Genomic DNA, 24,288 nt, shown 5'->3' with positions numbered 1-24,288 from the left:
AGATTTCTCAGTGTCAGTATGACAATTTATATGTAGGGCTCAGCTGCAACCACAGTGGGCAACAGCCACACACACACACACACACACACAATGCAAGATTGTTGACCTATAATCCTAGGATCATAGAAAATCCTGAGTTGAAAGGGACCCACAGGACAGGCCCAAGAATCACACCACGTGCCTGAGAGCATTGCCCAAACACTTCTTGACCTGTCCCTGCATTTGTGAATTTATTGACTCAGAGCTCAGAAGGCAAGGTTCTTTCTGGTTGTTGTTTCAGCGTATCAAGGTAGAATTTTGGTAGAAAAATGGAACAATGTAAACTCTTTTACAAGATGCGCTGGGATACCTTACTCAGTACTTAAAAATGCTTTACAAAAATGAAGGCAATAGATATGCAGACTTTCCAGAAATTGCTAGCATCTACCTCCGTCAGCTCAACAACATTCTGTCACTCTGACAGAAGTCTCTTCTTGTCAACTTCTTATGCCCTACTACTTATAAATTAGCTAGCCTGCATAGAGTTTATATGTTTGTACTTTGTGTAATAGTTTAAGTAATGCCAGTTATCTAAAAAAATTCTAAGATACCTATGTGGTCTATTTCACAGCCCTGTTTTTTCACGTGCTTCTCCCATAAGAGCTTCTTGGTCTATCTTGGGAAAAATCCTTTCTCATTTGGCTACTCTCATTTTTTTTTTCCAAAACTGAGACAAAAGCATGTCAAGCCTGAATTTTATGTAAGCACATAACTCTTGATTTATAACTTTCATTGATTGAATCAGTCTTTTCTGGTAATCATTTAAAATTCAGGCAGAAATAGGACTAGTGAGCAGACCTAGGCCTCCATCCAGGCAAGCAATCAAAAGTGCCACTACCTACCAGGAGGAACACTGCTGAAATTTGAGGGACAGATCTCTTGCTCTGGACCTTACAGCCAGCTCAAGGGAACAGAAACCCAGTTCGCAGCACCCAAAGTTCACAAAACGAATACATAAATTTAAAAAATCCCAATACAACCAACTATTTCAACTGGTCTGGATATTTACGTCTTAGTTTTTGCCATTTTAGTTATGCAGTTGTAACTAGACACTCTTCAAGGTCCCTTCCAACCCAAACCATTCTATGAGTCTATGATTCCACGCAAGGGTAAAAATATCCAACCTAACAATCACAAACTCAAACAATTTGAACAAAAAAGCCCAAAGCCACCACATGGGACAAAATGACAATGAAAAGCTGTACCCAGTAATTCTGGGCAAAACCCCTGATGCAGATGTAGCACAGAGACACTTTCATTGTCTGTGTTGATTTTGTAACTACACAAAAATTACACAGAAAACCAGCAGAAAAATGCCCTCAAATGGCATACACTGTATGTGTCCCAGGAGATGCACAGTTCTGCTACTGATGAGCCCTTGGAGTGGACCTGCACCACAGGCAAACATTTTTATGGAGCAGAGATTATGAAGCCTTTCTAAGCTGTTCCTTTAAAAAGCAATTCTAGATATTGTGCCTGTAAATCAACATTTTTGTTAATGAGATGGTGGTTGCACTGGCTGACTCTACTGTCTGAAAATCATAATCCTGAGATTTAGACTGCACTCAAATGGGTCATATAAACCCAAAACCTAATCATGGCAAGTTTAAGCGTTTGCCTATTTGGCTGGTATTTATTTATAAGTCACCTCCAGCTGTTAGGGATTTTTGGCAGAACCTCCATTTGCATCTAAGGCTTCCAAAAAGATAGCACTGGTTCTACTCCTCAACTCTAACCTCAGCCTGTTACTCCCCATCATGTTCAAACTCTGTGTTGTCTCCTCATAAGCTGGTCTCCTGGACCACTCTCTATAAGCTATTCCTGTGAGCTGCCTTAAATTACCTGATACAGAGTGATCAAGAGACAGGTTCTTGCTGGTGCACTGAATACATATATGCAGCATTCTCCATCATTACTCCTTGTGTTGTTCATTTATTCTTCGTTGTTTTGGCATGTTTTTCTTTCAAATTATTTCTTTTGGGCTCTTAATCTTCATCCCCACTTTCCAAAGAAAAATGGTGAACAAGGCACGCAGCTCTCAGCAGGAGCAGCAGCAACACTCAGAAAGAGAAGAACAGCAAAACTGACAGCTGTGCTTTTCTGCACTGAGCACAGTGGGTAAATCAATACCCCAGCAGCCCTGCTGCCATCTGTGGAGTTTCTGGAGCAGACGGGTTATTTATAGAAACTTGTTTGCACAAAGCCAATATTTACCTGTCGGTGCTGTCAAAATTTGCAATCCATCTTTGCTGTTCCCCTGCTGTTTTTCATGTCAATAGTGGAATTTTCCAAAAGAAAATACTGTAATGTTTCCCCCCCCCCCCAAACATTCCTTTCCTGCAAGGGTTGGTTACGTTAATTGTTGCAGCAGGAATGCATCTGGTTTCCATGGGGCCTTGGGGATCCTCCAGAATGCCGGAAAGCTAAAGTGATGTCAAAACTAAAGAGCCCATTTCTCTATCTTGTTCCAACAGCAGCAGCATGGCTGTTCCCTGCCAAGGCCAAGCTGAGATTTAATGTTACAGAAAAACAATCATCCCCACCCCACAAACTAAAAACGTTTTCTTTTGGAATGTTTGGCTGCTGTTGCTACTGTTGTGACCTTAACTGTTATTTTCAAGCAGGGAAGGACCTTTAATATAAAATTTCAGTGTATTTGCCTTTAAAAGTGAAATCAAATTCTACAGCTGAGTCCCAAGAATGAAGTGCATGGGTGATCTCAATCCTGACTCCTTGCAGGCTGACATTTACATCACCAAACCACAGGCGTGTCTGAAAGATTTGAAAAAGAGGAACTGACATCCGATTTCTGTCCCAGTTTCTTCAGATCAGAGACTGGACCTCACTGCCAGGGCAGGGTGAGGTGCTGGGGATAAAGGCTTCTGCCTCTACCCTTGGGTGGCTATTCAAAAGCCGTCATTAACTAAGACTATCCTCACAGAGTTTTCAGTGGTCAATTTTCTGAAAATAAGAGTTCTTTCACAATGAAAGATCAAGTCCAATTGAAAATGTCAATCAAACCCACCATCATAAATCTGTGTCATTTTCCATTTCAACTAATGCAAGAGTGTATCTGCTGCTGTAAACCTCTCAGAGGCTCAGAGTGCAAAACCAGCTCCTGAGAGCACCTTGGGTTCAGCTCTAAGTGAGCTCTCATCACCCAGTGGGTCAGCTCTGCCACATCACTGGCTAGCAACCTCCTCATCCTGAAAGCTTGCAGGGCAGGGCTGTAGAAAGCAAGGACTTAAGCAGGGCAGGGCTTAAAGCAGGACCAGAAGAAGCATTTTTCAATAAGTGGTTTAGAGAACGAGGATTAAATTATTCTGTCAGATGAGGAATGGATTCTGTGATCTGTACAGCAAATACCAGTGGAAATAGGGCAGTGCTTAAATACATGCCAGTCTGGAAACCATCTGAATTATGTGGGGAACAGGTGAATAAGGACACTGAAGAGCAGGAGAAAATCTTCCAGATTTGCTTTTGTTTATTTTAATAATAATTACCAAGCCCTATGACTTAAACAGCTTCCTAGCCCTTGGCTAGGAAGCAGTAGAGCCAGAAAATGGAAGAGGGAAATTTATCATTCTTGTTTTCTCCACTGAGACTCACAAAAAGGTTCCTCTTTATATAATGTGGTTTCAGATGGTTTTTGAATATTATTTAAAGAGCATGTCAAAGCCACAACAAAGTAATTCTTCCTCTTAGATAAGGTCCACGAACTCCCCCCAGGGTAAATATTAAAGAGCCTGCAGGAAAACTACTTGTTAGACAAATGGAGCCACAGATGTGACTTTCATCTGGTGCACAAAGAAGGGATGTTACATACAAGGCAGACATACCAATTATGAAAAGTGCTATTTTTAACACAGACATTCATCCAAAACAAAAGGTTCCTAGATTTTTACTACTTTTTTTTTTTTTTTTTTTTTTTTTGTGGGGGGGGGGAGTGAGAATTTTCTAGTCTCGTCTCCTGCACTAGGAATCTAGTTTTATTTTTTATAACTGACATCAAAATTTTTCAGAGCTGATAATGCTTGGGATCTCACAGGATCAATCTACTGGTGACAAATGCTCACTGCATGTGCACTATATCCACACCTGCATAATTTTTCTTTTTTTTAACACATATGTATCTGGAGCATACTAAGGAATCTCCAGGGCTCAAAGTTCTCCTGCTCTCAGATCTGTCCATAGCCAGAACATGGTACTTTTCACTGCACTTCATTATTAACAGTGTTTGATATTTGTAATATCAATGCTTCTATTGTGCTTTTCCAGACCTAGTCTAGCTACCACTGTGCTGTTGCTCCATGTTGAATAAACAAATATTTGTCCTATCTTTCCAGAAAGCAAATAGCACCTCTATGCCAAGTCTTTGTCTGGGGTTACAGCAATAAGAACGCCCCTCAAAAAGAAGCCTGATGGAAATGGTAATGAGAAAACAGTGGCTGAGTTTAAGTACTGGACTGAAGCTTAACATATTCGTGGATACCCAGAAATTCGTCTTAACTACAGACAGCACAATAATACCAATTAGCACTACCTGAATAAAGGAGAGTTAAAGACTTGACAAGGACCATAGTCTGGACAGCGCCTGAAAGTTCATTTCTCACTTAAAATCCCAAAAAACAACTGAAAGAAGGCAATCCCTTTAAATTTATGCACTCTGTCAATATTTAAATTCACAGATCTAACTGTTGGCTGTCACAGGTGCCTTTGTATGACCTCAGACATACAATTTAATCCTTTCATGAGTTTAATTCTCCTTTTATCTTATTCCCCAGAGCTGAAGACTGGCAACTGTCTAAGAGAGGAGACAGGGGAAACTAATGCTACAGGTAATATTAGTACCTCTCATGCACACATTGTACAGACTCAGGGTTTAAGTAAATGCCATTTAAGGCTGTGAGAACAAGATCCAGGAGGGCAACTGAAAATGTTGGTTACTTTTGCTTTCCCCTGATATACCTAGGAACTTTGTCCAAGAAATGTAATTTTCAGATACCGTTTCATATAAGAAATGAAATCCTGAGATAAGCAATTGCCTTGATTTATACTTTGGCACATTTTGCAGGCCACTTAGTTCTCCATAAGGATCTACATGGCTTAAAGAACGTTGGGGAATGTTGTGCCCTGAAGCATGCAACAAGACAGCTGGAATAGAAGTTTAATGGTCTCTGCTGTTCTAATATCTATTACTGAGTTCCAGGGATGGGACCTGGATGACCCAAGTAATCCTTTTCAGTTCAATGTTCATCAGTCTTTTGCTTTCATGTGTCTGATTTAAAAGAAAAAAAAAGGAAAAAAGCTGATTGCAGCCTTCAGCATATGTGTGTGATTAGGGCAATAAGGAAGGGACCATTTTACTAAGCAGTTCATGGATTCTTTCTCTCTTTCAAAATTCAGAATGCAGCTGGTTTTAACCTCCCAGCTGCCAAAGAAGGGGCTTCTCACCATAAGTACTGTTCTTAATCTGGGGACTTCTCAAACAGACACAGCTGAAGTAGTGACATGATTATAGGCCTTGGACAAGTGTTGCAATGCAAGATGATTTATACTAATCAGCGTTCTCTAGAATCAGTGCAAAACAAATTGAACACAACTACAGACCTCAAAAGAAGTCTTTCTTATCCACCACTCTTTTCTTTGTCTGAAAATACCCTCTTGGCAGACGGTAGCTAAGTAATCAAATGTTTACAGCGGCAAAGGACCAGCACACAACACAGATCAGAAACATCACTGGCATGTGTTAAACACTTCCTGTAAATTCCCTTTTGGTGTTCACAGGTTGGTTTTAACCATAAGGAAAACGTAACCTTTCTCAAATTTCAGTACAATGGTGCTCTCTATACTTCTAGAGATCTCCAGGTTGTCAGAAGCCATCCAGTTTTATTCATGACAAACATCCCGTCTGTCTCTGCTCTACTGAACACTGAAATTAAATGCTTATGCTAAGACAGATGTGCAAGTCTCCTGATTTGTGAAGGAATAAACCTGATATACATGGGCTATTTTAAATCCAGCTTAAACCTCAATTCACAGGAAATTTAGAGAGTTAAGAAGAAAAGGGTGAGGGGAGAGGTGGGTTTGCCTGGGTCCACCTAGCTTTCATGGCACTGTGGAAAAGGAGCCAGATGCTTTCTTGCTGTGCTCTCAAGAAGGCAACTTCTCTCTCTCTCTCAATTCTATTTTGCTTTTGATGTCTCAGAGCAAAGTACCAGCATCCACTTAGCCACTACATGTTACCTGCACACTGGTATGGTAGAAAGAAGGATGTGGGAAAAAAAAATGTAAGTGAGCTAGAAAAGTGTGCCAAAAGAAAGAAAGAGGAAAGTTACTGCAGTCAAAAGTCTCAGAACAGTGGACTTCAGACCAGATTCCAATCTGTTTCTCACACTGGATAATAAGCCATATTTTGGACCCAAAACTGGTGCTATTCAGGGACAACGATGTATTAAAAATGTCAAGAGAAAAGCATCTGTTTTGGAACCTTTAAAAAATACAATACATAGGAACTAGAATAGGCATTTCAGTCTGTCTACCCTAGAGCAAATTCTAGCTGGTTTAATTCACCTTCAGCAAAAAAGGCTCTGCCTTACTGGCCAAATGCAAGCCATACCTATGGCTCCAGAAACACAATCAGCTGCCTGTAGGAATTCAAAAGGAATCCAAACTGTTCCTTACATCATAAACCATGCCCACATCAGCTCTATCAGAATATGAGTCTTTTGCTCACAAACATGATCAGGGTCATTAGGATCCTCTCATTAGTAGAATTTTCCATTGTCTCTGGATTGGTATGGATAGGCTGAGAGAGGCCAGACACTGGAACCTCCTTTATTCTGTACAGGAGAGCGCATAAGCCTGGGGAATAGAGAGGCTGTTTTTAATTAATCAAAAATAAACAAAAGTGCCTGAAAACGTAGTGAAGAATAGAGGCTCAGCCTTCTGTAGGTCAAACCCAAGGGCTACATTTGTACCCTGGGGCAACTTCATTATTCTCAGCTGAGCTGCACAGGGGATTAATTTAACCCTCAGAAAAGGGTCAAGAGAAACTGGGAACAGAACAGAATAACCCATTAATAAGAGCTATAAGGATACATGTTCATAGACTTTAGTTTAAATGCCTCCTTTCAGTTGCTGTTTTTATTCAAGCAGGTATATACAGTAACATCACCATTTCTATTCTGCTCCATCAGCTGTTGTCACAGCCCTTTCTTCTATTATATATTCTCAAATGACTTTTAAATTAAATCATTTATATTCTCAAACCCGTAAGAGCTGGTGAAGTACTCTGAGGCTTGTTCACCTCTCTACTTAAATTTTTTCTTTTGCTTTCTTTTAACAGATTCATAAACTGTATCTGTAAAACAGAGAACAATTTTTTTTTTAAAGAAGCTGCTTTCTGTTTTATAGCTAATTGTTTCAGCTGTGGGCTGCAAGCAGTGTTCCTATTCCAGAAGGAGAACACTGTCAGGTTCTAAAATGTGACTGCGTACCTTAGGAGTAAAATTGTGCAATAGCCCATTATTATATCAGATGCCACTATTAGGCTAGAAAAAGAAAAAAGGGGGTGGAGAAACAAGACATTAACAGCAGAAACATCCTAGAACTCAGCATTTTTTAAATACACAGAAACATTTTTGGTAGCTATTTATATTTCCAATCTTTTCTTCCTTGACGATGGTTCAGTTTTGGTCAGCATGGTGAAGATGATACAATGTCTTTTGTTTGTTTTGATGAACCAAAGCATCCCAATGTAAATGGAAGCACTGGGAAATGTAAATGACCTAGAAATTACTCAAATACTTTTTCCAATCCCAGGACTTGTAGAAACAAGGTGGAAAATAACTCTGTAATACACATCTGATTGAACGTGACCTACCTACTGTCTCCAAAGCAATTAATATGGCCTGTTCTCTCGCCTTCCCTCCCTTTCCTTTTCTTGAGAAAAACCTGTCATTCCTTCCTCCCCAGTAAGCCAGTCTGAACGTCTCTCATGACACTGTACGCCAGCATCTTGTTCTGAGAAAGGATAAGCGCACAGCAGGAGGACACATTGGCTCTGGTCATGGTAGGGGACACCCCAATCATTTAACAGTGATGCAGTCCATGACCTTGAATATTTATTTGACCCAGCATTGTTCAACAACCAACAAAAGTGGCATCACTAGTCTAGTTTAAACCCTGACAGTGCCCAGCTATGGCCTACCATATATTTTAACACAAATTATAAAGTATACTTACTCAAATGTTAGCTCTTTCAGATGCAAATTTGGCTCTAACACTGATAAAATTGACTTTTGAAGAAAGATAGCCCTCATTTGGACCCAGTGATACAGAAATAAGTTTACTGAACACAAGAAACTATTTCAGGATTAGCACATAGCACTGGGTACTCTTGCTTCTCTACAAAACCACTTTTGTTCAAGGAAATTTCCCAACTCCTTTAAGAAACTAAAATTGTAGTATTTTAACTACAAAAGCATCCTTGGATAATAAATGGGTTTACATCTGTAGACGTTTTTGCAGCTCATTTGCAAGGAAAAGTAAACCCTATGGGCTCAAGTCTATTTTTGCTTGCTCTTATACTTTAAACCTGCAACATCTTGTTAAATCACGACAGTGTTATTGCTCATGGATGACAGAGGTGGAAAGCCAGGGAGCAAGAGTGAAGTTCTCTTGCTTGGTTCAAAGTGGCACAAAAAAATCTGTGGTGGATGGAGGAACTGAAGCAGATTTTGCCAGTCTGATTTAGTCACCAACTTCACCATGAGACAGTGCTTTCTTTCTCCTTTGCTGCTTCTCAGAGATAGGATGCACGCCAAATACAAATAATACCATTTTATTCAAGGCTGGTCTTAGTGTTTCCATTTTGGTTATGGCATGACTGCTTTCTCCTCCCTTCACAACACACACTGCCAGCTTCAACAAATTTTGGCTTACTGTTCAGCTTTTCCCCACTGTTCACTCAGCCCAAAGGCTGCAAGGACTTGTATCCTGTTTTCCTTCCTTGGATTTTGCTAAGTACTTTCTGGCTATTATTCTGCTCTGGTAACACTCAGAGAAACTTCAATTTATCTTTCCAGATCTTTAGAAACAAGTCCCTTTACTAGCTTTCCTGGTTTTAAGTAAGTATACTAGAGATTTCAAGAAGGGATGTATTAAATTAACAGGTATGTAATACCTTCTAATCTAGCATTATGTGTCTCTGCAGTTTGTTCCTATGATATGCTTGAGGGGTAGCATCTAAGTGATCAATTTATTATGCCTCTCTAAAAGTAAGTTGGAGCACATGTCAGTGCCCACTGATGTCACTAAAAAGCTACTGGATAGCATCTGTAAAAATCTATAGCCTAATTCCTGATACTAACACCGCTGAAAACAGGACCACTGGCTTTATAGCATTATCCTGTTACTTTTCCTTCTAAATTCTTTTATCTTAGGACTGAATTTCTAAAATAAACCAGAAAGGAATGTAAGGCGCTATGATTTAGTATTTAAAGGAGATCCACCTAATTCTGAAGGCTCATTTACAGCTTTTGGAGGAGGAAAGTGTTGTAGAGCAATATGCCGAAGAATTGGCTCCCCTTTTCATTCCTCCTAATAGCAATCTAGAACATGTAGGGTAGGATATCTGCACTGGAGGTGCTGTAGGTAGCTCATGCTGATATTTCAATGAAATCTTTGGTAGTTACCATGAGGTATTCTGTCTTATTTATCCTGTGGCAAGGCAAGCCTTACTAAAGCAAAGCACTCGGGGAGACTGTGGACTGCCAGATCAGTGAGCAAAAGTGAACAGCCTGTACAGGAAAGCTCTTTTTCACAATGCTAACTTAAGTTTTACTAACTTAAGTTTTGCCAGAGGTGAGATTTCTAAGCAGGGATGATTTTCATCATTACTGAAGTAAGGCCACCATCAAAAGATCCAAATAAAAGAATGACATTTAAGCATTAGACTGAAACCAAGTACTAGACAAGCCAAACTCTTTTAAAAGAAAATTCAACAACACCTACCCTACTGCTAGGTTAAGCCACATTCTACTGAAAGACCAGTAAGTCCTGCTTGGCTCTTGATGAGATCAACACAACTGACTGCAGGGGGTTGGATTATCGTGTTTAGAAATAGGTGGTTAAGGATCCTGAAATACTACAAGATTAAGAGCAGAGCAGACAGAATCTCAAGTGATCAAATGCTGCTCTCAAACACACACAGTTTAATATTCCTTTCTATCAACCCCCAAAATACACATAAAGTAGTAGAAATCAGTTATTTTTCTTCCTTTTCAAACTCACACTTTTTATAGTATTTTCAGAGAACTCAATTCCTCAAGACTGATAACAACCGGAAAATTACTTGATTGGTAGGTAATATCTTTATGCTGGTTTACAGCCATGTTTCACTTAAACATTTGTCAGTATGGTATATGTACTAATTTAGCTACTTTTTTTTTTGGAAATATCTTTTAAGTATGCCTAAAATCACAGGAAGAAAAAAAGATTAATCTGGCAATAGAGAGATCTGCATCTTCCGCAGAAATTTACATTTCCAATGATGATCCTCTGAGTTATAGTAGTAAGAAGTCTTCTAGGACTACAGGGCAAACCAAAAGATGATGTATTCCTAGATTATTTATAACACCTATACACACAGAGAAGATAATTTTTCTGCTTACTTCAGCAATGGCAAGCATCCTATTTATCTTCTCCTATTACATAAATCTGGATTTCCTGACAATTTCTAATTGGATGCATGCATATTAGTGTCATATTGAAAAAACTCTCCTGTCTGCAAAGCCAAGGGACTTACCTTTCCTAAGAAACCTGTTACACTTTTCCAAATAGCTCAAATCATGCTTGGATAGCACTTGCATATTCGAGTAACACCAATGAAATCCATACAATGACTTCTGTGACTAGTTCTGCTCAGCACAACAGAGAACTACAAGATTTGTTATTAAGCAACGTGTTCTTGATATAAATTAAAAGCAGTTTAGTTAATTATCTCCTCTGTTTCTCATATACACAGGGAAAATAGAAGAAACAGAGAACTAAATTGTAAAAATTGTAAATAAGACCTTTTTAAAAAATATGTACAATAAGGAAGCACTCTCCTTTATAGCCATTGTATCGAGACTTGTGCCAGTCCACTATAGAATTAAAATAAATGTAAAATGTTACAGCCAGAATTAAAGAGCTAAGCATTCACGGTAGCGCTTGATTATCAACCTATCATGATCTAAAGCACACACGTCTACTTCTGCTGAGTCAATGTAGTTTTAAAAAGAATGGATTCTTTTTTTAAAAAGATTCCCTACTTCTTCAAGGCTCTTAAGGTTAGCATGGACTATTTATAGGCATCAGTGAATAGAAGGAAATCTTACTTTGCTCTCCTGCTGTTTGCTGCTGGCAAGAGTAGCTTGCAGGTTTTCTGTAAAATCTCTGTCATCTCTTGACAAAACTGGAATTATCAACGGGGGACAATTGCATGGCAGCAAGATAAATCAGTGCTATTACAGAATAACTTGGAAGGATGAAACAATTTGATTGACTGTGCTGCTGGACTGTAGCAGCCAACTTGGCTACAAGTCGTTTCTTTCTCTTCCTTTCTCCCTGCACCCTAAAAGCAAAGCAAGTAACAAGCTGTTATCCCTGGTGTAACATTCTTTTTTACATATCAGGAACCAAAATTGTTACTTGATTTGTGACTGACTCACATAAGAGCTCTCTGACATCTTTCACTTTCTTTAGGGGATGTCTTTAGACTCACTTCATGGTACAATTTGACCACTTCAGTCCAGGAGGAAGACAGCCCCTCGATTCGGAGGACCAGCCTAAAACTGATGAGAATTTTGGCACTTGTTTCAACACAGCCAAGGTTTTGCCTTCTGCACCGGTGTTCCTTTTAAGCAGCTTTTGAGTTTGGACCCTAACCACAATGTTCATATAAGCAATGGATACTGCGGAGGTGACTGGAATCACAAAGCAGGACTGCTGTACTCTGCACCAGAAGTGACACACAACCTGCCCTGTTCACCTTTCTTGGGTGCTCTGCGGCACTGGTAACAGAGGGATGCTCCAAATGGGCTGTGGCATTAGAGGTGCACAATACCCTTGTTAAGGTAAATGGTTTGCCAGCAGTAATGATGCAGAGGCAATGATGAGGACACCAGATCAAGGGCAAGGTCTGAAAGGATCTGGATTCAGGCCCTGGTGTCTGCCTATGCAGGAGATCATGACAAAATGTGCACATTTCTTTACAATCATAAGAACTACACACTGTGATTATCCTCCACCAACCCACTGCTGCAAAATGCAATAACCTCTGGGATTTGGGTGCAATCAAGCCTTTAAATCATAGTTTGGGGAAACTCCTGGAACAAGCAGCAACTGAGCTCTGGTGTTTAAGTTTAAAAGTATATAATTAGCTGCAGGGCTCTTTCCTATACTCTTCACATTACAAATTTGTCAATTATCTCTCTGACAAAAACCCCCAAACTTCATTCAATTACCAGTACCAGTTAACAAAATTAGAAAGGTGTCTAATTCACTCTTTACTGAAATCTGACAGGAAAGTGCTTTATAAACCAAAGAATCTGACACACATCCAGCAATTGTTTATCTTACCAAGCCAATAATAAATGTTAATGGTCAGAACTGTATGCCTGAAACACTTGATATTCACTCCATTAAAGACATTCTTAGTTGGAAGTTTCTTACTTATACCTTAAATATATAATACGAATTTAAAGCCTTGAAATTCACTGGGCTAGAACCTTTAGCAACGAAAACTGTTACTGGGATTGGTGCAAAGTTCAGTCTGGGGTAGATGCCCATGACTTCTGAATGATGGAAATTCTGCATGCAGAGGTGGATTATACATAATTTCATACATGAAAAAGCAGAACTTAAATTTTAATTTTCACTTGTACCTTTTGAGTATCATTAGAAATGAGCATAATTCCACTTGCCATTGAAAATGGGACTTACAACATTCTGAGCATAACCCCAAACACTGTGTTGCTGTTTGAGATAGGGTGATAATTTGAACAGGGTATTTTGAAAGGTAAGTTGGGAAGTGAGAACGAAGGAATTTATTTGTGAAACAACTGTGAATAGACTTTCCACTCTTCTATTAAATATTTAACTGTGTTACAATAGCATTTAAAGACAGAAAAAGTCAAGACCGACTATTAACTTATAAATACAATCCAATTCCTCACTGTAGTTTCAAAGCACCAGAGGTGTTCCTAACTAAAGCCTTTGCCTTTTTACTCGATGCACCAAAGCAACCACGGGTGTAGAAGTGAGAGGTTTCATGGACATTCTATATGCCCTTGCAGCTGAGAGCTTGAACTAATAGTAAAGAGCCTCACATAAGGGATGCTCCCCTTTCTAAAAGCTGAGAGGAGCTTCTGTTGGCCAAATGGCTTAATTCCACCCAACAGAGGGTGAGTATGGGGGAGGGGGAGAGGAGAAAGTCCCTTGTGAAGGCACAGAGAGAATCAAGAGAGAAGCCTGGTTGATCTACACTCCTGATGTATCATCATCCAGTGCCACAGGTACATTTTAACCCCTTGCGTTGAATACAGAGACTGTAAATTAGTTTTTTTGCAGAGCAAGGATCTTCCAGCCACAATGCTCCTTGGCATCATGCTGAGTTATCTGATACAGAGGTGACAACCTTGTGGCACTGTCAAAACCTGGGACACTCTTCCCTTGTGGAGCATTCAAGGCTTTAGCTGAAAGCCAAGGGCTCTGCTGTGGCTGGTTGTGCTGAGGCAAGGGCACAACGCAGCAAAATTCACACCTTGACTCCGCTACGCCTTATGCTAATGATCTGTCCACACCGAGGAAAGACAGGCTCTGCAAAGCCATTCTGGTGCTTTCTCACAGGACAGCAGGAAACACGAGCAGGTGAACAGAGCTGCATTTCTCAATCTGAAGATATTTACTCTGCAGTCCTTCAGTAAGTATCTACTGCAGCTGGGATAAATCTATGACAATTTCCATCTTTGCTAGAAAAGGGTGGAAACTGGGAAAAAGACCACAGCTTGATGAGAGGCTCCAAAGGTAGCACGAAATAACACCATTCTTTGCAGAAGCTTCTGTTAGACACCAGGTAGAAAACCCAGTCTAAAATTAGAACCTTATTAACTTTCATGATAAAGTGCTAGCAGAGATATATTTGTAGGGATCTAGAAAATCTATTTTTGTTTATGTTTTCAAGTCTGTTTAATTACCTTGGTGAGGCTTACAAATAAAGAAACGTTCTGCAGCTATCCTTAAAGCCTTCCCTTCGCTTCCAAGATCCGTGGGTGCATGTCTTTTATAAATGGGAACTCATTCAAATCTTTTCACCATTTCCCCCACTTTTTTTTTTTTATATCCCTTTCTTTCTCACAGGTGTCAGAATACAATGACAGCTTTGATCTTACTGGAGATAACCATATGTGGGTAGATTCTTTTTCTTGAAATGTAAACTGGGAGTGGATCCAGAGGTCAAGCCAGAAGGTTACATACATTTGAAAACCTCTCTTAAAGAAAATCCCTTTGTGTAGTTTCTAATATGCCTCTGGATGTAAGTCTTGAAATACCTAGCTGTGAATGCTGCTCTCTGTACCACAATGTTCCAAGTCTTAAGAAAATTGAAGTTCAAAGAGAAGGGAAGAGTAGAAGAGTTGGGTTTGTAGCTATGGAACAAGCACTTTCTTTGCCACATCAAAAGCTCTGATAAAAGCAGTCCACCGATTCAGGATAAGAGTATATTATTTGATGTATTAATTTGACAGTGGACTAGCATTAATATGAAGATCTCCTTTGTCACCCCATTACAAGATTGCTTCTGTTCATTGCAGAGGAGTTTTAAACACCCAAACTCCAACTAATCAAAGTTGTAGTTTATATGAAGGTCATGTGTATCCTCTGAGGTGTGATTTTCACATGCTTCTTTGAAACCATTGAAATCTTAAGTAGCAAAACCTGCCAGAATTTTGTGAAGTCCCCCAAAAAAGGGATCTATGCTCTACAGACTTTTGAAAATGCTGGAGGTTTATTGCAACATGTATGTATTCTGCAAGTTACCAAGGATGCAAAACTGAATGAATTTTTCCATATTGAGGGAATGTTATGACCCTTTCTGCACTGAAACTTTATTTAATTTGGGCGAGGCACGTATGCATACGCTCTACACTCCATATATGCTACAATGGGAAGTGTAGGTATGGAAGACAAAACACTATAAAGTTACATGGATTCTGATTCTGAATAAAGAACTTAAAATTGAGTCTCTCTGACACAAATCAATGTTTCTTCCCATCATTATGTTTCTCCTCACATGGGCATGTCTCTAAGAGGGGCTGTAGTTCCTAATGATGGGGACTGTAGGGTGTGACAGCTTCTTTTTCTTTACAGATGCTCCAAGAGAAGGAAGTACCAGCCGTACAATTTCAAGAGAAAGGGAGTTAATAAAAACTTCTGCTTGTGGCCATCACTGCTGCTATCCCCACCTTTCCAAAGGAGCAGCAGGTGGGATGAGATGTGATTTTATTAAAGTATTCTAGTTTTCTGGAAGGCATCAAGTCAAAATGTAGAAAGAATGTACAATTTCTTGCTTTTACATTTTTGCAACTAAGAACACTAAAAAGCAGTGGTTTGTAGATGTTGGGGGTTTTTTTAAGAGACAAAATAAATGAGGTCCCTAAAAGCAGCACACTTGGATGGGGGAAGAAGTGCTTCCAGGAGCCTGCTCTGGGCTGAACTCTAACTGCAAATGATAACATATGTGAGGCAGTGACACACGATTCCTCTTTACGAGACCACTCCTGAACTCCTGCCAAAAATCCCTCTCTATGCCACTTAGTGCTTCAAGACAAGAAGAATAATGACAGGTCTGTAAAATCTGCTGGAATTGACAGTCCTTATTGTTCTGAAAAGTTTTCGTGACGCACAGGAATTTTCAGATTAGCACTGCACAATGTTGAACAAAACGGGTGTCAGGCAAATCAATGGGCTTTTCACGATTCACTCGTCTTTGCTTCACTGCTGTTCCATTTTTATTCTGTGCTTGGCGTTGCTTTGTTGTGTGTGCTTGCCATTTGAGATGTGAGTGTGCACGTACTGAACAGGGAGCAAGAGCTTTCCGTGATCTAGCATGATGTTCCATGTAAGCTAAGTCCTAGCATGGAGAAACTTTTCCTAAAAATTGTTTGCTGGTTTTTGGGTTTCTTTTGCATAAACAAAACTAAGGAACTGTTTTTGAGTGGTTAGTCTCATTTGGAGTTATGACCGTCTGCAATTCATCTGGATGTAAACATATTGAGCCACCTTTTTACATCTGTGTGTGAAAGTTTGCACCTACTCACTTGAGTAATGTGGTGAAAACAGAATACAAGTGAGGGAAACCTGAAGAATGGTGGCTCTAGCATCTCTTACCTAGAACATGAATGGCCATAAGGTTTTTTGAAATTAAAGGACAGTTGAGATCCAGGAAAATAACAAAATATTCAAATTTAGTATCTCTTGACACATATAAAGCTCAGATGAGAATTTCTACTCTATGCTTCCATTATAGACTAACACATGGGAATGAGGCTCTGCAAGGAGACAAAGGATAACCCATTAAGCTTAAAGCCCATAGAAACAAACCAAAACATGCGGAATGCCTATTCCACTTAGGTTTTCAACATTACCGTCACAGAGGCAAATAGAGAGAAAAAATAACGTACTGCCTTTGTGAAAATCTTACTCTTCTAAGAAAAATGTAAGCATAAGACTGAAGATCAAATCAATGCCTGGTGGCATCTCGTGTAAGTCAATGGAGGTATGCCAATTTGGTCTGGCACCAAGCGTTTTAGAAGACATATGAGCCCATCAAACCAAGTGTTTTCCAATGCAACCAATTAAAGCTACCCCAAGATAGCATTTTTCAGCTTCTGCATCCTCCCAACTGCTGCCAGCATGCCACAGCTCTCACTGAAGCCTACTCACTCCTCTGTTGCTGGAACTCTTAGAGCCTGGAAATCTGAAATGCCTCTCCCACATAGATCATCCCCAAGCACTAACGACAAGCAACTGTTCTCTGCACCATCAGGTCAAAAATCTAATGCAAGCATGGCTTTGACTGCAACATGAGATTTTCTACCTCAGGCATCACCGTGGTTTGAAGCCCTCAGACAGACTGAACCAATGCTTAGCAGTTATAGGCGGTCTCTCTCCCTCCCCAGCCCCCTCCCTTTATCTGCTAATGCACAGGGATAGACGAGCAAAAAAAAATCCCTTCAAACGTGGCTATGGGAGAGAGAGGAACTCTACCACATACAGTATTTGCCTAACATTAGCAACTAAACTTGAGAGGTTTATGTTATTGGAACTATATCCCTGGAGTGCAACCAAGAACTAAAATATCATCTTAAGAGTTGCATGAGCTTAAAAGACAATGTTCTCCTAGGCTTCCCCATTAGCAACCAAAAAATAAAGCAGAAGGCACTAGGTATGGAATTAAAAACCCTCAAAGGTGCAATGGAGCTTCATTTTGATGCATTCCCAAAGGTGTTCAAAATGACCAGCCTGTAGCCAGGAACAAACCATGCTCAGGTGTGCAAAAGTCCAAGCTTTGTCAGTGCTTTTTATGGAAGATCTCAGCCTAGATCAAAGCATCCACCTCCCAAGATGGGGAGTGGGCACATCACTTTGCCTTGGCTGCCGTACGCTATGGGATTTTCAGCTACACCAGTGCTAAAGCAAATACAAATGAATGATACAAGACCCTGGGGAAGGTAATATAGCAGCTACATACCTGTTTCATTAAGAAAAAAAAAGTAATTCTTGGCACTTTCATCACTGCTAAACAAAAATCAGCATTTCAATAAGAGCTAATGGTTATTTCTTTTTTGCATACCTTAGAGAAATTATGTTGTTTTTAAGTCCAGTGCCATAGGATGCCTGAGGCCATCATTTCAATAAAGGGAAACACAAACACCTCTGGGAAATACAGGGAAGAATGACTTACATCTTCACAAAAAGCAATAATTCAAGCTTAATAAGGGTTCCTCCTGCATTTGTAATACATCACACTCAAAACTACACAGAGGAGCTTTACACAGATTTCACCAACAGACACTCTCACTGTATCCATGCACTGAATTCTATGTTCCTTTTTCTTTTTCCTTTTTTTTTTTTTATTAATTTATATTGATCCAACAGTTCTTGAAAATACTGACAGTGCTTTTTGGCATCAACTCTGAAGCAACACTGATTCCTTTAACCGAAGGAATAAGCTCCACGTACACACGTTCCTTCCACAACTTGCAAGGCAGTATCTCAAAAGCAAAGCTGACCAGTTAAACCATATCTAAAAAAAATTCACACCCTCAGCCTGAGATTCCGAGGCATCAATGTGACTTCTCAGCAGCTCCTAATGCTGGGAAATGAAGCTGTGTGTTAAGTTCTAAAAGGAACACAAGACACCAAAAATGGATCCCTATAAAGCAGCCAGTTTCATATGGTGTTTGCACCTAGTTTGGTTACTATAAAATTCCTGATACACAACTAGCTCAGGCACAGGGAGAAAATATACAAAGTTCCTTCTAAATCTTTTTGTTCTTATTTCTGTCCTTTTCCCTATATATTTTCACAAACCAGATAAGATGACTACAGTCTCTCAGAGGGTTAAGTAGAGTCATCTACAAGCTCCATGCAGCAAAGCTCAGTGTCTAACGACAAATACCTGATAAAACATGAACAATGCTGAACCGAATTCATGGCCAGTGTAACTGAAGTAACCCCAGAGGGTTACAGAGGGACAGATTTGCACACACACACCCTCCCCCTTCTAAATATACCATTTCTGCTTTACAGAATCAAAAGCAGAGTCCCAAAAGGCAAAGGAATCAACTTCTAACACATGCCCCTCAATGGTGAAAAAGGAAACTCTCCACACTTCTCATGTACTCACAGGCTTCATAAACAAATAGGAAAGGTTTTGAATTAAATGTGTTTATAAAAGCCCCCTCCAAAGAAGAAATTAATTTGGAAAAAAAAAAAAAAGAACAGGAAGGGTAGGAAAAGCAATTATTTTTTTTTTTTTTGCTGAATGCAGTGATAAATTATGAGCAACTCGTGCTTTCTTGGCTCAGGGTCTGAACTAGCATTTGACCACTGTAATATCGTACCTGTTATTATTATACAGACACCACAAATGCTGGTGACTACATGTGGGTACCTCAGACTTTTTTGCCTGTGATATTCTGATCCACGTAGTTTGTTTTCCTTTACAAACACAGAGGGGATCTGAAATGCCCCGGAGAACACAGCATCCTTCTACGGACTAATCTTAATTAGGCTAAAAAAACCACCCGAGGCAATGCAAACAGCTAACTAGTTTGTCCGGTGCCTGAAACCATTAGGAAGAACACATCTCGCTGTATGGGAAATAAAACCCCGAGGAATCCTTCACGCTATTTACAGTTGTTACCAATTTGCTTTTGCCATTCCTCGACACCATTTATTGATCTATGCCCAGGCTAAAACAGCAGGATAAAGTACACAGGTTTACTTACAGAGATCTCGTAGCTCCATCGTTCCCGGTGACAAATTCACCTCCCACGCGACAGCGAGCAGAATGACTTAATGCTGCTTTTTGCGGAAGGCACAGTGCGCACGGGCAGCAGATGGTCTCCGGCGAAGCTCTCCAAGGAGACCCGTCCTCGCTGTAGCCATGTGAGAGGAGCAGCCCCCCCTCCTTCGCACACCTTTGCCCGCTCCCCGTCCCCGCGCCGCTGGGCTGAGCGTGTAGCTTTGCTTATGTGGCGGGTGCCCGTCGGGCTCCCATTGGCACAGGCGGGCGGCAGCAGCCAATGGCAGCCCAATCCCGTGGCTGGGAAACTCCTGCCCGTTTATTTAGCATCTTAGGAGACCATATTTCCGAGGAAGAAGCGCCGCTTCCCTCGCACCCCACCATCAGACGTGGGGAATAAACAAATCAGAGCTCCCCCATCACTGGGGCTCCCCCTCTCCGCCTGCTCGCTTTGTCCCGGAGCCCGGCGCTCACCCAGAGGAAGCGCTGCTGGTGGGGACCCGGCACCCGGGTCCACCTTGGCGGGGGCCGCGGGGGAGTGCGCCGGAGCTCCACAATTACTCGCTCCATCGCCATGGAAACAGTCTGGATGCAGCGGGCTGGATTTGTGTAGCACATCTGCTGCCAGGCTCATAATCAACTGCAATCTCATCTTTTTTTCCCTCTGCTCTCACTGCTTATTTGATTGTGAGTTTGCTTTCTCCTCTCATACATGCTGGGAATGTACACACAGACAGAGCTGTGTACATGTTGACTTTCTCCCTGTGCAAACACACCACAACACACGTATATATATGTACCCCAGGAGTATTCACTTGTGTGAATTCATATGCTAAGGCGGTACACTCGCTGTGTAACCAAATCATATACAGTGGTTTGGGTTGGAAGGGACCTTTAAGATCATCTAGTTACAACCCCCCTGCCATGGGCAGGGACACCTTCTACTAGACCAGGTTGCTCAAAGCCAGGTCCAACCTGGAATTGAACACTGCCAGGGACGGGGCATTCACAACTCTGGGCAACCTGTTCCAGTGCTTCATCACCCTGACAGTAAAGAATTTCTTTCTAATATAAATCTAAACCAACCCTCTTTCACTTTAAGGCCATTACCCCCTGTCCTGTTTACATGCCTTTGAAAGAAGTCCCTCTCTACCTCTCTTGTTGCCCCCCTTTAGGTACTGGAAGGTGCTCTAACCTCTCCCTGGAGCCTTCCTTTCTCCAGGCTGAACAACCACAACTCTCTCAAACCTATTTATACAGGAGAGGTGCTCCAGCCCTCTGATGATATTTTTAGTCCTCCTCTGGACTTGCTCCAACAAATACTACATCTTATTCATATTTCAAGCTTGAGTACCGGACCAGCGAAAGACAAGACTACTGTCAAAATACTGTATTTTCTTCTCCAGTTCCATGAATTGTATCTCTCCAAAACATGGTGAAAATCTGAGACAGCTATTATGAAACTTCTAAAACTGTATCTGGCACCCACAGACAATGACCTGAATCTTCATGCAACCAGTGCTACACTGGATGTTCCCTGTTCTGTCCAAGGTCCGATGAAACACCAGGAAAACTTCATGCACAAAAGGGTTGTTAGACATCGACAAAAACTCTGTCCTACCCTCTGACAATACAAAGAAGGAAAGATGATTAGAATAAAGGAAGCAACATTGGAAAGAGAGAAAATATTCCTAAGCCAATAGTGCAGTCTGCAAAGGGACTTGAGAGCTGGGGGCAATTTCTGGATGCTCCTCAGACTTCTCTGGGACAACTGAAAAAGTCTTTCGTGTTCTGTTATCAGTCTTTCTATGTTTCTGTTATCAAAACTGCAAAATGAGGAGAAAAGTCAAATGCATGCATTTCTAGTAAAAAGATAAGCTTGGACAGACCGTGAGACACTGACATACTATTATTATGATGTTAAGAAAGAATTTCAGATGGAAAAAATGAGGATACATTCCTTATTCATGAACCCTTACTTTCATTTATTTAATTAAAAGAAGAATAAAAAATTAAAGCCCTTCTGAAAAACCCCAACATTTCTATATTACACTAATAACAGAAATTCACTGCATTTGCCATGGTAAATAGTGGCATTTTAAAATGCACTGTGACAGAGCCTTACAGATAGTTACACTGACCTCCTTGAACAATAAAGGCCACTCCTTGTTAAATGTCTTCTACCTGAAACTAATTCAGAGTGTAGGAAGGTCTTTGAAGACTGTTGGTCTAGTGCTCAGGAGCAAGGCCAAGAACAGGGAGCTATACCAGAGATTTGGCTTTTCAGGGCATCAGTTACTCAATTATAATTATTGACAGAGAAATGAGCTTCTGAGAGAACTGTATTTTAATGGCTCAGGATGCCATCAGGGTTCACTTCGTACACTGCTGTACTTCTTCTGGCTTTTCATTTGCCTTTAGAGCAGCACCATCGCTGTAACGATTACCCTGAGCTTGCCAACTTTTGCAGTCATTCTTTCAGTTCTGAAACATGAAACTGTGGAAAGATATTCAGTATGCATTTTAAGGGAAGGGGGGTTAATTAAAAAGCCTAGATTTGCTGACAGAACTTGCTGGGAAAAAAGCAATCTATCTAGTTCCATTTCCCACCCCCTTCCACCTAAATCACGCAGGAGAGAGAGAGAGTGGTCTAAGAGTGTGGAGCATACTCTGTAATTTGTGTGTGAATGTTCCAATATTATATTTTCCAGCTGCTACTGTCATGTCTTATGGACTGGAAGAGCTGTCAATATGTAAAGCTTAAAACAGTCATCAAGCCATAAATAAATATTTAAATGGTACCAGACAATGAAAACGAAATGCTACATTCCTTATGTGTCTCTACACGGAATTTTTTTAAAAAGCCAATATTAAATCGAAGAGGTACCTAATTAAATAAATTCTTCCTTTCTGTTGTGTGATACACAGAGTACAAAACTCTCCATGAGGCTGTGCTTTGTTAAAAAAAGCCCCACTGCAAGCAAACATAATGATTATCAGTGCAACTTTGACGTATCTGGAGAAACCTTCTCTTGTCCCAGTTTCCAAATCTCCCCATCTGCATTTCACATGCTGACAGGGAGAAGACTGTGTCCCAGATTAGGGCAACCAGTCAAGAATTCAGAAGACCATTTTTAAGGTCTTTTTCTGTCATAGGTAAGGAGCAGAAGTGACAGAGATCTCTGCTTCTGATGGCAGCAAGCTGTTAGATTTAACGTTAAGAAATCTCACCTTTGTCACTTTTTTTTCCCCTGCAAATTGCATTTCTTTGCCTCACAAGGTTGTGTTGTGAGAATAAACACACTAGGAATTTTGTTGCACTCTAAAGCAGGACAGGCCACAGATACCTAAGAAAGCTTTTAAGGGAGACCAAAAATTCAAGGCTAGAAAAATCCAGGCAATTTCAAAGCAACACAATAAGCAAGATCTGTGTGAAAAAAAAATAAATCTTCTAAGATAGTGGGATAAAATGATGCTGTTCAACCAAAAGGATAAAAGATTTCTAGGAAGGCTTCACACCGAAGCTGCTACTTGTCAATCCGACAGCAGCTCTCGGCAGTATGCTGTCATGGGCTAAGACCTTTTTGTGTGTGGGAGCTGAGGAACAATCAGCAGTGATAGAATACTTACTCATCCTTCTGGATCGTGGGGTTTTCTTTTTTTAGCCCACATACCTAAAGAGGAAGATGGTTAACCTACCAACAATTCTCAAGTCACGGACTTTCTGGTTGGCTCCCAGTGGCTCCTCTTCCAGTGCCATAAATTACCTACCAATTCTCAGCAAGATTTCCAGCCCTTTCAAAAGTCCATTTGTAGAAGCAGCTGATTTGCACCAGGAACAGTTAGTCCTATTCATTTATTCCAGGAATACCTACAGATTTGCCTTCTACATCTGTATTCTTGAAATGTCACTTAGGACCTAGTCTTTAGATAATAAGAACAGGTATTTCAAACATTTAGTTTCTTGGTTTGTTGTTTTTTTTTTTTTCCCAAATCCTAATATCAGAAAAGCTTATGTCTCTTTATCAGGAAGCCCCTACACTTTATTTCAAATGAGAAACTCTGACAGATTTTTTTTTCCCTAATATTACTGCATATGAAATAAGTTTTTGGATAACAACACATAAACATAAATTAAAATGAAAATGCTGGGACACAGAATAAACAGCAATCTATCCTTTCTGCCATTTAAGACAGCCTTACTACAAACCACAAAGATTATCTGAATAGGAACACCCAAGTGATATATAAGCTGCTGAAAACAGTCAGGAACACAGCTTTGCAAATCAGATTAGACATGACCTTCAGAGGTGATCTGCCACCACAGCACCCAGAAAGTCTATATGAATTACAAACCCACAGAATCTTTCCTTATGCAAAGCATGGACAGATTTAATTTCCACCATCCAAGCATCAGTGTGCATCATGTAATGTTCACTACTTTACCCTGTACTTCGAGCACCAGGAGCATCCAAGTATCTTCCTGCACCACTGGGTAAGTTGCCTCCCTTCTGAGGATGCATACATAGGTTAAAAGCCTTCAAGATGCAGAGACGAGCATGAAAGAAAATCTCCACTTGTCTTATACAAATGAAATCAGAGCTTTATAGAATTTCATGCAACAGTCCTGGACACACACAACAGCAGTCTGGATGATGACTGTCTAGGGGTAT

At 40.4% G+C, this 24,288-nt stretch overlaps 1 protein-coding gene across 2 annotated transcripts in view; it reads right to left on the bottom strand.

Moving 5' to 3' along the window:
- The window catches only part of ELMO1 (engulfment and cell motility 1), a 312,368-nt gene that overhangs the window by 62,882 nt on the left and 225,198 nt on the right, over nt 1–24,288 (bottom strand). The window contains exon 1 of one of the 2 annotated variants that reach the window (XM_050308947.1): nt 19,599–19,843. The exons of the other annotated variant lie outside the window; for it this stretch is intronic. The gene's annotated coding sequence lies outside the window, so the exon portion shown is untranslated. Of the gene's footprint in view, nt 1–19,598; nt 19,844–24,288 lie in introns of those variants that run through there. 2 annotated transcript variants of the gene reach the window in all.

The sequence above is a fragment of the Myiozetetes cayanensis genome, unplaced genomic scaffold (assembly GCF_022539395.1).
Source record: "Myiozetetes cayanensis isolate MyiCay16 unplaced genomic scaffold, myiCay2020 scf1, whole genome shotgun sequence".
In the NCBI taxonomy this organism is placed as follows: Eukaryota; Metazoa; Chordata; class Aves; order Passeriformes; family Tyrannidae; genus Myiozetetes; species Myiozetetes cayanensis.
This window is presented reverse-complemented; position numbering and strand designations above follow the sequence as displayed.